The sequence below is a fragment of the Eucalyptus grandis genome, chromosome 3 (assembly GCF_016545825.1).
Source record: "Eucalyptus grandis isolate ANBG69807.140 chromosome 3, ASM1654582v1, whole genome shotgun sequence".
Classification (NCBI taxonomy): domain Eukaryota; kingdom Viridiplantae; phylum Streptophyta; class Magnoliopsida; order Myrtales; family Myrtaceae; genus Eucalyptus; species Eucalyptus grandis.
In genome coordinates, this window is record NC_052614.1 from 39,940,427 (window position 1) to 39,955,712 (window position 15,286).

General features: G+C 36.9%; 1 pseudogene; it reads left to right on the top strand.

Annotated features, from left to right (window-relative positions):
• Positions 1–10,804: 10,804 nt before the first annotated feature.
• On the top strand, positions 10,805–13,970 carry LOC104417567 (annotated as a pseudogene).
• Positions 13,971–15,286: the final 1,316 nt, after the last annotated feature.

The window sequence follows — 15,286 nt, forward strand, 5'->3', positions numbered from 1 at the left end:
TCAAACTCTGAGAAGAGATTTTGAGAATTCTAAAATGAAAAATTATGAGACCGTACAAGAATATTGTGGAAAATTAAAGGAACTCGTTAATCGAATGAGAGCCTATGGAGATGAAATAATTGATCAAAGGGTTGTTGAGAAAATATTGGTGTCACTTACCAAAAAATACAACTCCATAGTTACAACTATAGAAGGAACTAAAGACTTGACGACCCTATCAATAAGTGAATTAATTGGCTCTCTAGAAGTATATGAGAAAAGACTAATGGCACAAGATGAAGATTCAGTTGAAAGTGCCTTTCAGTCTAAAGTAAATATACGGTCTCATCAAACTAAAAATAGTGAAAGGAGCTCATGGAAAAACAAAAAGGAGGAGAAATTATAAAAAAAGGAAAATTATCCACCTTGTGGTATTTGCAAGAAAACAAATCATTTGGAGAAGGATTGTTGGTTTAAAAATAAAAAACAATGCCGCTTTTGTAAAAGATATGGCCACGTAGAAAAAGATTGTCGCTCGAAAACAAATAATTGAGCAAACTATGTAGAAAAAAAGAAAGTGAAGAGAATAAATTCTACGCAAGACAAGCGGCAAATGACAATAAAAGTGAAACGTGATACATCGATAGTGGGTGTAGCAATCACATGACAGGAGACGAATCTATATTCACTGATATTGATAAGTCGGTGAAATCCCAAGTAAAGTTGGGCAAAATGCATTAGTAGATGTCAAAGGAAAAGGCACCATCGCCGTGGAAACAAATAAAGGCCCAAAATATATACATAATGTATTTCAAGTCCCTCGTCTTGCACAAAATCTCTTAAGTGTGGGCCAAATGATACAAAGTGGGTATTCTCTATATTTTAATGGAGATACCTGCATTATCTATGATAAATATAAAAATATCATTGCCTCTCTTAAAATGAAAAATAACAATTTTCCTATTCAATGGAAATATGTCAAAGATATAGCCATGAAAGCTCAACTTGATGATTCATAGCTATGGCATCGAAGATTTGGCCACTTCAATTTTGCTGGGCTAAAAATTCTCCATCAGAAAAATATGATGAGAGATTTTCCAGCCATCACAAAAATTTTAGATGTTTGTGAAGGCTGTCTTCTTGGAAAACAACAGAGACAGTCCTTCCCATCTGGAGTTGCATGGAAAGCTAAGGAGCCATTAGAACTTGTCCACATGGACGTGTGCGGTCCGATGAGGACACCAACACCCAATCAAAATAAATATTTCATCCTATTCATTGACGATTACACAAGAATGACGAGGGTATACTTTTTCGAGAAAGATCTGAGGTTTTCTTTATCTTTAGAAAATTCAAGAACCATGTCAAGAATCAAAGTGGCCAAAGAATCAAAGTCCTAAGGAGTGACAAAGGCACAAAATACAATTCAAAGGAGTTTAATAAATTTTGTGAAGATGAAGGAGTCCATCACGCCCCAGAACAAAATAGAGTAGCTGAAAGAAGAAATAGAACCGTCATGGAGATGGCAAGGTCTATACTAAAGGAGAAAGACCTTCCCAACACTTTTTGGGCAAAAGTAGTTTATATTGCAGTATACCTGTTAAATAGGTGTCCAACTAAAGCTGTTCAAAATAAAACACCAGTTGAAGCATGGAGTGGACGGAAGCCTTCAGCAAAGCATCTCAAAGTGTTTGGATGCATTTGCTACGTCCACATCCCTGCTCAAAAAAGGAGTAAGCTAGATGAAAAGACAGAAAAGGGAATATTCCTTGGCTACAGTAACCAATCAAAAGGCTATCGGGTTTACAACCTAAGAACCAAGAAGCTTATGATTAGTCGAGACGTCGAGTTTGACGAGAATGCTGCCTGGAATTGGGAGGATGAGAAGATTGAGAAGAAGTACATCACCTTGCTAGACATACCACTTGCTCAAGAGGAGTCAATGTCACAAGAAGAAGGAGAAGTACTGGATTCCACCACTCACGACATAACTCCACCAAAGAGTCTCCAATACTAAGGGTAAAAGCCCTTAGAAGAATTTACGACACATGCAACTTTGCTATTTTGGAACCAGAAAACTACAAACAAGCATCCAAAGATGAAGTCTGGATAAAAGCCATGGAGGAAGAGATTAAGATGATCGAGAAAAATGAAACTTGGGAGCTTGTCGATCGACCCAAAGACAAAGAGATCATTGGTGTCAAGTGGGTCTACAAGACGAAGCTCAATGCGGATGGATCAATCCAGAAGCATAAAGCAAGGCTTGTGGCGAAAGGATACTTGCAACAACTAGGTATTGACTACACTGAAACTTTTGCTCCGTCGCTTGCCTTGATACTATTCGAGCACTCATAGCTCTAGCAGTACAAAAAGAATGGAAGATCCATCAACTAGATGTGAAGTCGGCATTTTTAAATGGATATCTTCAAGAAGAAATATATGTGGAACAACCACAAGGCTTTACTGTAATAGGCCAAGAAGAAAAGTTCTCAAACTCAAGAAAGCCCTATATGGGTTAAAACAAGCACCACGTGCATGGTATAGTAGAATCAATGAATACTTCATCAAGCAAGGATTCAGGAGGAGTATGAGTGAGCCGACACTCTACATCAAGACCCAAGTAATCCGACACTCTCATTGTCTCTCTATATGTAGATGATCTCATATATACAGGAAACAATGAGACAATGATCCGAGAATTTAAAGAAGAAATGATGAAGACATTTGAAATGATGGACTTGGGCTTGATGAACTATTTCCTCGATATTGAAGTCAATCAAGATGAAGGAATTTTCATCTCGCAAAAGAAATATGCAGAAAAGCTCATTGAAAAATTCAAGATGAGTAATTGCAAAACAGTGGGAACACCACTTGTGATGAATGAGAAATTATTGAAAGAAGATGGAGCTGAAAAAGCAGACGCTTCACTCTACAGAAGCCTAATTGGGAGTCTACTATATCTTATTGTTACACGGCCAGATATTATGTACGCGACAAGTTTACTATCACGGTTTATGCAGAGTCCAAGCCAAATTCATTTTGGATCAGCCAAGAGAATTCTAAGATACTTACGAGGAACCACTGATTATGGTATTTGGTATCGACCTATTGCAACAACTAAGTTGATCGGTTATACTGATAGCGATTGGGCAGGATCATCTGATGACAGAAGGAGCACCACTGGTTATGCATTCACATTAGGTTCTGGAATATTTTCATGGATATCTAAAAAACAAGACTCAGTGGCACAATCCATTGCAGAAGCAGAATATGTTGCGGCTGCTACAATTACTAGTCATGCAATATGGCTTCGAAGAATTCTAGAAGACATTGGAGAACCATAAATGGAATCAACGCCAATATTTTGTGACAACAAGTCTACAATTGCAATATCAAAAAATCTAGTCTTTCATGGAAGAACGAAATATATTGATATAAAATATTACTTCATTCGTGAAGTGCAAAACAAAGGAGATATCGAGCTAAAGTATTGTAAGACCGAGTAGCAAATAGCGGACATCTTCACTAAAGCACTACCGCTAGCCAAGTTCAAGACATTGCGGGAAATGCTTGGAGTAACACAAAATTGGATCAAGGAGGAGTGATGAATTATTGATCCAATTTCTAGAAACTTCATGAAAGATTTAAGCTAGAATAGTCAAGAAAAATCCTTAAGAAAATCTAGCTTAGGCGGCAAAGAAAAATGTAGAAGCATATGCATGGAACTCTTTAGAAGAAGAGAGGATAAATTACAATCTAGAATTTTTTAGATTAAGCCTAAGTAGACAACATTCTACATAAATCTAGAATGTTGGTAGAGCACCCTATAAATAGGAAAGAGGGGAGAGCATAGTAGAACAAGAAATGTAAACAAGCTCCTCCCCTTCCCTTTGTACTACAATAAACAATAAATAAAAGTTCCTTTTTTGTTCCCTTGTATTCTCTTCTAACACCACCTTGCACACACATCAAACACACGCTTCCGCACAAACACCATCAAGAAACAACAGTCATTGGATCACCACTTTAAAGAAACAACTGTTCAACCAGATCTTAAAGCGGATTGCATCACAACAATCAAACTATATAGTGTATACATCTAACAGTTTTCCAGTTATTCAGTTTCCAGTGAACATTTGAAAACTATGCTTAGCATCAAACAACCCTTCTATGGGCCAGAGAGAGAAATTGACGTAAATGAATTTCCCGAGCCACTAATAAGCAATGGTGCAACAGGATGCTTTGCGGCAAGTTTGGTCTTAGTTCAAGTCTCTCATTCCAACTTCAGAGGTTGAGAATTAGCAACTATTCACATGCATGCCCCTTTTTATCCTTCAGTCCTCGAAACTCACATCCCCAATTGACAGAAAATTAAAGCAAATGGTGCATGCACCAGTTAAACATGCTTGCTTACTCAAGGAATATGGAAACGTCATTATACGTGTGCCAAATTTAAGACAGAAGTTCGAATAGGAGAATGCCTCAGACGACCTCTAATCACCTCTTAAACTCAGCTTTCTCATGACTAATTTACTGACAGTAACCAAAATTGTTAATTGTCAAGGCCCGTTTATTTCGTGGAAAATGAATGATTTGTAAAGCATTTTTCTAAGAAGGATCACTTGTGTTGCTTACAAAAATAAACGAACGAGAATTATTATCATCATTATCCACCAAAATATTTGGACATAATTTGTTGTTGACAATAAAAAAAAATTTCATTAACTAAATTTTCAAATTATATAAGTGATTTTTGTAAGAAAATATTTTTCCAAAATAATCATTTTTTGCGATACAAATAGAGCATAAATGTATTCTTTTTTCCCAACAAGAGGTCCATCAATTCACATAAAAATGCATCTGTGTGAGTTCCACAAAATATCTACACTTCTGTCACTTAATCGTGTTGACTAGTACACTTCTTATGATTTTACTGAAGATGAAGTGTCTTCTCAGACACTATAGTCCAAAATCTACTAGTAAAAATCATTTTAGCCGAGTGATATAAGAAATCCTTGAACATAGACAATTTTTGAAGACTTACGAAGATTCTATATCTAATGGAATCCTATGAAAGCATGCACTTTAGCAGTTTTACAAGTTAAAAGAGCACGAGAAACAAAATAAATGTGCATACTTTCCCGTTGCTTGCAGCATCTTCAGCTTGTCCAAGCAAAGATGTACCTCAGCAGTAACATGCTGCGCAAATGAGACCAAAATAAGATTGAGAATACATAGAAAAACCTAATTCCCTAGAGAAAGAATAATGCTACTGTTGTTTACCTGCTTAAAAATATTTGCAGCAGGATCCAAGCCCCCAGTTACTTTAGAAAACAGCCTCATCTTTTTTCTAAATACTCCGCCTAAAACATTCGAGTCAGTAATAAAGCATCCTCCTTCACAAAAATTAGAAGTAACAAATTGAAAAATATTAAATAAAGCAACAGGAAGCACCTTATCATCTCTAAGCAATGCATGACACCCTCTATACTCTTTTTCAAGTAGTTGGTATGCATAGGCAGAGAGTAATTCATGTCGAACTATCTGCAGAAATCAGGCAGTAAAACTTGCAAATCAGAGTTGATAGACTAGATAAACATGATAAACCACAACTCCATGCAGAATCGTCATTGCGAAGGTAACTCCAATTACCAACCTCAAGTATCTCCTTCTCATTACTTGAATGCAGGCAATGAAAAAACCTGTCTCTCTCACGTTTCTTCAGCCTGTGACCGCCAATAACATGGATTAATAAATTCAAAAACAATTCACCACAACATTTCAGGCTAATGATATAAAATTGGCATTGCCTTCAGCATGTAATCTGGACAAGAGTCTTTCAGCATCCACTTTGGAGCCTTCCTAGAATACTTAAGCAGCAGTATCTTCGAGCAGTGATGCTTTAAATCACTTTCATAAAAATCCATTTGCCCCGTTCCAGTTCCAACAAATATATCCAAAACATTCTTCACTAAAGCTCAGTCAATTTGCTCTCCCTCACATTCCTGATCAATCTAATCAAAATTCAAGCCAGTAAAAGAATTAACAAGATTCTAAGAATTAAAAAACCTGTCAAGAATCAGAGGCGATGGATAAAATCATACCAGGGAGATGATAGCATCCCTCACTTCTGCATATAACTCCCTATATACCTGAAAACATCATCAATCAAGTGCATTGACATAATTGTCAACAACATATGGAAAAAGTCAACATCATTAAACTGCAGTCAGCATTATTCAGCCATATTTGAACCATAAACTTTACTGCAAATGATCAGTACAGCTGACATCACACATGGAAGGTCACTGGTGATGTACCAGATCACGAAAGCAAGTCAGGCCAACCTCATTAAGGGGCAGCAATGAACTTCGAGCAACGAAGTACTGATCCACATAATAGAAGAAACAAGGTAGCCAATTGACCATCACATTATGGTTTGCCCACCTGAACACAAATTCTCTCAGCAGAAACTCATCATGCTTATCCCTTAATGAAGACAACTCCTGAATCAGAGAGAGGCCTTGAAATTAATGGGAATAGAATACTCAAGAACCCAAAGGACATGTTGTCCACGGTGAAAAGTATGTATTACAAAAAGGAAAGGGTTAATAATGGAATTTCTAAGCCTTATATCATTGGAGAAGGAGGTCCATGTCATGAATACTACAATCCCACTTTCAAGCATCAATGTGATTAAGTACTGAAAAATACTTGCTATGCAATGATTAAAAGAAAGCTTTCATATAGCATTTCAGAGGTCAATACGGGCTTCATAAGTACACTCATACATTTCTTTTTTTCCATAAAAAAAAAAAATTGAATCAATGAATCAATCGCACTAATTATGTCAAATTCACAGCAAGGAACTATTTGGCGCATTACCAAACACTTGTTCGCAGATGTCCTATATACCAACAAGTCTTGGTTATTTCTCATGTCCCACAAGGAGGCAGCATTCAAATTTGATCACTTCACTATGTAAGGTGTCGCAGTTTCCTCAGATCACGTCCAATTGATGATCTCATCTTGGCATATTTCCCACTTCAACTACAAGAACGAGTTCCAGTTTTTTCACTCAAAAGATGAATTGCCATCATTAACTGATGCCCTATAAAAAAAAAAAAAAAAAAAAAAAAAAAAAACCATAATCAATCGTTTAATGCCCACTGGCACCCTAATACTAGCATTAATATCGAGGAACATCAGCCGGGAATTCTGACACTCATTAATGGCAGGTCTTCGTGCCCGCAGGCTATACAATAAACAGATAGAACTTCAATTCCCATAGGAATTTTAAACTGTCGCCATATTTCTGGAAAAATTATCAAAAAAATGGCGAGCCCTTGCTAGATTTGGTGAGGCGAGCCCCCGTCAAACCCAGCAATGACAAGGCCCCCTCTCGGATTTGGCAAGGCAAGCCCTCGCCAGATCCAATAAAGGCTAGCCCTATTAGTAGCCTAACAAGCTTGCCTCGCCAAGGAGTGGCGAGGCGAGCTTGCCCAATCACCTCAGTTCAGTGATTGACCAGCCCTTTGGCTGGCTGCCGGAGCCAAAGGAAGAATGAGGGAGGAGGAAAAAAAAAGATACAAAAATCAAAAAATAAAATATTATAAAATATTATCACCAGCGTCGGCCACATGCCACATTAGTGCTGGCCAGCTAATTTTGGCCAAAAGAACTAAATTGGCACTATTGTAAGAGATTTATCACTTAATTGGCCATAAAAATAAATTTATGACTGAATTGACACAATTGTAATGGGTTTAGGATTTATTTGATATTATCTCCTTTCAAATATTCATATGCCCATCATATAACTAAACAAAAAGAGCACAAACAATGCAATTACTAATTTCTTACCACTGAATTGATGTACTCTTCAAAGGTTTCTCTATACTTGTCATACAGTTGCTGGGACTAGTCATGAGGTGGCTTCTGAGTACATATAGTGTAAACCGTCCTGCAAAATAGCATCAAAGAAGTCGACGATAGTTGACAAAAGATATGATCATGCAGCTCAGCCACCAGGCATACACTGAAAATGAGCAAAGCAAAGAGGCTAAATACGTATGGAATAGATTCTCTTTTTAATTGTATATATGTATCAGCCCCCTTTTTTATTTTATATATGTAACCAGGCAAAGTATGAACTTCTGAGTTGAGGCTACCCCGCCTATCAAGTCTCCTAGTAGGATGACATGACTGTGTTCTTTATTTTAACGTACCGATACCCACGTGTCCAACCCCAAGCTCTCCTTTGTATATTTATCTTTCTCAAGAGGAGGGAATCCCCTCTAGTTGCTTAATGTCTAGGAAGCCTCGAGGTCTAAGTTGAAGACTTAGCAATTTAAGAACTTACTAAGATCCAACTCTCTTTTCTTTTTTACTTTTTTGGTATATATGTATCTGGTTAAGTAAATATTTTCTACAATAGTATATACTTGTTGAATTTCTGAGCAACTCTTTAGATTTAAAATGACAGGTGTCCTCAGGTCCTGTTTGTTTGCAAAAATTAATGATTTGAAAAATATTTTCCTAAAAATATTTGTTTGTATAATTTGAAATAATTAACAATTAAAAAATATTTATTTTTGTTGGAAACAATTGAAGTCTGAGAATTTGTGTAAACTATGAAAACAAATTTTGCTCATATATTTTTATAAGTAAAATATTTTTGAAATCATGCATTTTCCGCGAAACAAATGGACAAACAATTACTTTTTCCTAAATGTAAACCCCCAATGCTTATGAATTTGCGAACGGTGGCAAGAAAAATACTTCTACTTCAACAAAAAAAAAAAAAAAAAAGGCTACCGGGACATGTTTGTTAAAAAATTTGGACCACAAAAACGTTAATCAACCCTGGTGCGGAAAGTAATTAATGTAATAAGACTTTTAAGTTTAATTTAATAAAACAGTAAGCTCAACAAAATTAAATTATTGTTCCATTTCCCAAAAATCTAAAGGTTCCAAATTCAAATTCTCCAAAATCAAGGTTTAAAATTTAGTTTCATGTTTAATCAATGGAACACGTGACCAGAAAAGGAAAAATTGCCTACAAAATCCTAAACTTATTATATGGTTGTCAATTTAATTCTAAACTTTCTAATTTAATCAATATGTCTTAAATCTTTTAACAATTTTCCAATGTAGTCAACCTGATCAATTTTGGCCTGAAATTACTAACGTGATAATATGATCAAGTGCCAGCCATTTTACGTGATATGGCCAGCACTAACGTATATGATATTTTTCAATTTATTTTAGATTTTCTAAATTTTTCTTTTTTTCTTTTTCCTTTCTTGACATAGGCTAATGGATCTACCTCGTTAGTATTACCAATGCTCATTCACATTTCTTATCATAGTCGCATAGTGGCTCTAGAATGTTACAATGAGCTTATTTGTTATATAATATTATGATAATCCTTGATTGATTGATTGATTAATGGAGGTTATCTCTGTTTTTTTATTTGAGAGAGTCTTACCCATTTTATTTGTGTATTTTCAAGTTCATTTACACTAATTTGTAATTCATATCAAATAGTGGACGTGATAGAATATGAAAGTATATGGCTTTATTGGCTACATTAAATGGTAAATATAATATAGTAAAATTCTCAGATTTCTTATCCTATTTATCCAATCCTATCTTAACCTAAAATCCAAACGACCAAATATGACCTTAGGACTTCACTTGTCTAGCGGTCTGCCCAACCATGTTTAAAGTCTACTCTCTGTTAATAACAACTATGCTAATCAAATTAAAAACTAAAAGATAGGGATAGATGATTGATTCGCGAAATTGATCCGTACAATGATGCAACAGCAGTATTTCGTTTGAATATATCCCATGCTTTTTATACCCTCACCGACGAACTTTCTCCATAATCTTTTCAGTGAATTACTAAAAATATAATCTTCCAAAAGAGGGTTCTTAATTTAGTAATGAAGTCATCGCCTTGCTCGAAATTGGAGTTAGGTGATTGATCTAGGTGATACCCCGGCTAATTAATGACCAACGCATACGGTATCTTTTACTTCTAGAGACAGAAATCGAGTCTTGTTTTTTGGCCATAAAATAGGAGTATTGTTAACATCTGGAAATTTGTACGTCCAAACGTAAAAAATCGAAAACTGCACTTTTCAAAAAAATCACGTGGTAGGCCGGCACCGCTATTTTCAACTTTCAGACTTAATTCCGCAAGTAATGACAACAAGATAATAGCACGATTAGCCACGAAAAAGATATCATATGACTAAATAGGTAGTTTCGACGGCAAATGACTAGAAAAATAAAATGTTATAATGGCTATATGGAGGAGTTCGGAGAAAGTTTTTTAATTAATGCGTTACCGATATTTACCAACATCAACCACGTTCAGATTAACACAGATTAAAAGCGGATGAATGCCCTAATTTATAACCTACAGATCAGAAGGACGGTTTGAAGACGGCTCTCTCTCTCTCTTAAAGTATCTCATGTGCTAATAATGCCCTTTTCGAGAGACCCCATTACCCAAAAAAAAAAAAAAAGATTCACGCGCCTTCACGATCGATGGTATTAAGTCAAACCTTTTTTTTTTTTTTCCAAAACTGGAAAGCAGATTGTAAAGAGATGGAAAAATAGGGTGGTCCCTTCTTGGTCAATTTCCCTTTTGCAGCAGACGTAAACGCGTAAGAACGAATCCTTCTTTTCCTTCCCTTGTGATGCGTCGACTGTGTTTCTCCTATGAAGCAGGTGGTCGCGTAATTATCCCACCCACTCTCGTCTCTCTCTCTCCCCCTCTCTCTCTCTCTCTCTCTCTCGCTGTGATTCTTCAATGGAGCGGGACGGCATGACAGAGGAAGAGAGGCCGAAGGTCGTGGAAGTCGACTCGACTGACGGATATGAGGGAGACAAGGGATCGAGGAGAATCAAGAAATTCGATTCGTTCGACATAGAGACCTCCCGATTCAAGTCGGACCATGGTTATTCCTCCAAAGAGGTCAGTGTTCTTCTCGTCCCCTGAAAAATCAAAAAGAAAGAATAAAGTTTTTCTTTCATGAAAAATACTCCGCTTGGAAAAAAAAAAAAAATTCAGGCTACTCCTTGGTTTGAAGATAAGGAAATGCTTTCATGATCATGATTTGGTTACTGTCTTTCTAAGTGCAGAATTTGGCATGGGTGATGATATTGAAGCTTGCTATTCAAAGCATCGGGGTGGTGTACGGCGATTTAGGCACATCGCCTCTCTATGTCATGTCAGGAATTTTTCCTGACGGGATAAAACATGAAGACGATATCCTTGGAGCAGTATCTCTAATCTTCTATTCGATCATCCTCATTGGCTTGATCAAGTATGTCTTCATTGTTTTATCGGCAAATGACAATGGGGATGGTAAGCGATTCCTCTCACACCATTATACCACAAAATTTTATTTGACATACAAGGGTTTTATTTTTTTTTGTGTCTATACCAAATATTGCACTAATGTAGTTAGGTTTTTGGCTATAACAATATAGGAGGGACGTTTGCTTTGTACTCTCTAATGTGCCGCTATGCTAAGGCAAGCTTGACCCCTAACCAACAAGCTGAAGACAAGGATGTCTCGAACTACCGACTTGAGGTGCCGAGCCGCCGCTTCCGGCGGGCCTCCGCCATGAAATCATTTCTCGAGAATAGTGAAGCAGCCAAGTACTTGCTCTTATTTGTAACTATTCTGGGCACCGCCATGGTCATTGGAGATGGAATTCTTACACCATGCATATCCGGTAGTAATATTTTCATTAAGATTTTTTTTTTTAAAAGAAAAGGATGCACCAATAGGTTTCTAACTTTTCCCTTAATCTACGAAGGAAATGAGACAGCACATTCAATCGGTAGTATAAAACAACAATATACATCTTCTCGGCTTATTTATTGATACAATTACTTCTCTCGGTTGAATTTTGATAGATGGTTCTGATTCTTTTCTTCTTCTCTGGGGGCAGTATTGTCGGCTGTTGGGGGAATACAAGGAGCTGCAAGTTCACTTGGAGAAAATCAAATAATGTGGATCTCTGTGGTGATCTTGATCCTTCTGTTTCAAGTCCAAAGGTTCGGGACTCACAAAGTTGGATACAGTTTTGCCCCAATTCTCTCTATATGGTTCCTTGGTATCGGACTAATTGGCATCTATAATATCGCGAAACATGACTCGGGAGTGATCAAAGCCGTCAATCCGCTCTACATCGTCCATTACTTCATGAGAAACAAAAAGGAAGCATGGATTTCTCTTGGAGGGGTGATTCTTTGCCTCACTGGTAATCCAAACATCTGAATCTTTTCATCGATTAATTATTATAACTGAAAACATATAGCTAAACATCATTTAAATGATTCATCTATTAGTTAATTCTTATTTCATTTTAACCAAGATATATAACTTCTTTTGAAGAATTAATTGTGGTTTTACTCTTTGAGCCTTTGATTATAGGTTCTGAAGCATTGTTTGCTGATCTGGGGCACTTTAATATCCTCTCAATTCAATTGAGTTCATGCCTAGTTGTCCTTCCTTCAATCATCCTCGCCTACTTTGGTCAAGCGGCATATCTCCGAAAGCACAGTGAAAATGTAGCTAGCACTTTCTACAGCTCACTACCCAGTAAGCTTCCTCATGCTACTTCATCCGATGCATCATTTATCCTGTTGGAACATCGAATGAGTTTATCTGATGGTTTGATGCAGAATCGGTGTATTGGCCAATGTTTGTGATTGCGGTGTTGGCGGCGATAATAGCAAGTCAAGCCATGATATCAGCCACGTTTGCCATAGTTAAGCAGTCAGTCGCGCTTGGGTGCTTCCCAAACGTGAAGGTCGTGCACACTTCGCAAAAGCACGAGGGTCAGATTTACATACCTGAGGTCAACACCCTCCTCATGTTGACCTGTGTTGGAGTCACTCTTGGCTTCAAAACCACATTGAAGTTGGGCAATGCTTACGGTAAGCAAAAAGGATCACACTATATACACACATTTAGCCCACTTATGCAAGTTCTCTAATTGATTGAGCTATTTAATTGGGATTATTGAAAGAAAAATTCACATTTATTCGGGAATCTCTACTGCAGGAATTGCGGTAGCATTTGTTTTCGCTATCACGTCCACATTCCTCGTTATCGTGATGGTCATGATTTGGAAGACCAACATACTCCTCGTAATCCTCTTATGTCCTCACCATCGGGCTCGTAGAGTACGTGTTTCTAAGCTAAGTCCTCTACAAATTCTTGGATGGGGGTTACGTCCCACTCTTCTTCGCTGCCGTAATGATGACCATTATGTTGCTATGGAATTACGGATATCGAAAGAAGTATGAGTTTCAGCTTGAGAACAAGGTATCAAGAGAAGCCCTTGTCACAATCATGTCAAACACGATCCACCGGTCCCCCGGGGTCGCCCTATTCTACACCGAGCTTGTCCATGGGATTTCCCCAATATTCGCTCAATATGTCGCCGATGTACCTGCATTGCACTCAGTCCTTGTCTTCGTCTCAATCAAGTCACTACCCATAAGCAACGTGCCCCTCGAGGAGCGGTTCTTCTTTCGACGGGTGGAGCCGCAGGTGTCGGGCATGTACCGGTGCGTTGTGAGATACGGATATCGAGATGCAAAAATAGAGCCGCAATTCTTCGAGAAGGTCTTGATTGACCAATTGAAGGATTTCATTCACAACAACGCACCCTACGCCGACGAGCGAGGTGAGGCCAGTGACCATGGAATCGCGATGATCAATGAAGAGGGAGTGCAAAGAGAGATTGGATTGGTGGATGAAGCAATCAAGATGGGAGGGATCATGTATCTAATGGGACAGAGTGAGGTGAAAGCTTCGAGGGGTTCAGGCTTTGCAAAAAGGTTTGTAATCAATTGCCTGTACAACTGGTTGAAGAGGTGCGTGAGGCAGCCAGAGGACGTGTTCAACGTTCCCCACAAGAGGCTGCTCAAAGTAGGGATCACTTATGAAATCTAATGGAAATGCCCATGATTTTAATTAATAGTATATGATATAGCTGAAGTTTGAAATTTATATTTGGTTGTTTGCTTTGTCCTCTAGAGACTATTTAAGCAAAGTTCGTGAATTACTCTGGTTGTCTCCTTTGTCCTTTTAGAGACTATTTAAGTAAAGTTTGTGTTACTTTATGAAACTCTTCATGGTAAATATGGTTAGAGTGTTTAATCATATATTTTGTAGATTTGTTCTTCAACACACATTTGGTTTAGCCATACAGTCGGTATTGATTTACAACTTACATTTATTTGATGAAGTTAGGTAACATATGCGTGCTGAATGTAAGTATCTTTTGAGAAGGGCTTGACATAAATTGGATGTAGAAGACCACAGCTACGTCACCAAGCTTCCATTATCAGATGAGTTGGTGCTTGTTATAAATTTCTCATTTAAACACATTATAGTTCTTCCGAACTTGGCAAGAACTCCTATAATTTTGCCTAGTTCCTCCTTAATTAGTGAACCGTATGGTCAAGTAGCTTCCCAATACTTTGACGTCATTTCAAACTTATGACAAATATATTAACCCATATTATGATAATATATACACTGATATATGATGTAAGGACGTTTTACAATGTACTTATCTCTAATGATGATAATTAAGATATATGTACTACAATGGCTTCATCAATGACTAGAGGAATTGCAAGATAGCTATATTATAATTCTTTCAATTTTTACTCTTTTTAAAAAGTATTATCTCATTAATCAACTTCATTAATTAGAGGAATCAATCTAATGATATACAAATAGGATTTTGTTAAAAGGTACGTATGTAGTGCACTAACTTTTTGCCGTGAGATGTGTAATTGATAATTAGCAATTCAATGTCAACTTGTTAAATATATAAATATGAGTCAATTTATTGCATTTGTACGAAAACCGAAGACTGAGTGCGATCGAATATAACCAAATAAGGATACATTTTCTTGGACGGTACGACTATGGATGAATAATTTCCACATTCTAATGCATAATTATGGTCCCATTTGATGTACTTAACATTTAAAAACCAATTGTCTTAGTAAAAATTTACTATTGAGGAATATTTTCCTTGTTTGCAGTGTTTTTTTTTTTTGGTCGGTCTTGTTTGCAGTGTTTGGATTATTTTAAAATTGAGTCAATAAAAAATCTTTACATAATTACCAAGAAAATTTTATTTAAATACAAAAAATGGACTTTTAAATAAATCAGAAACCATTTTCCAAAATACGATAATGATGGTCCATCCTATATATAATAAGTCAAAATATGATTATCATTATGATTAGGGG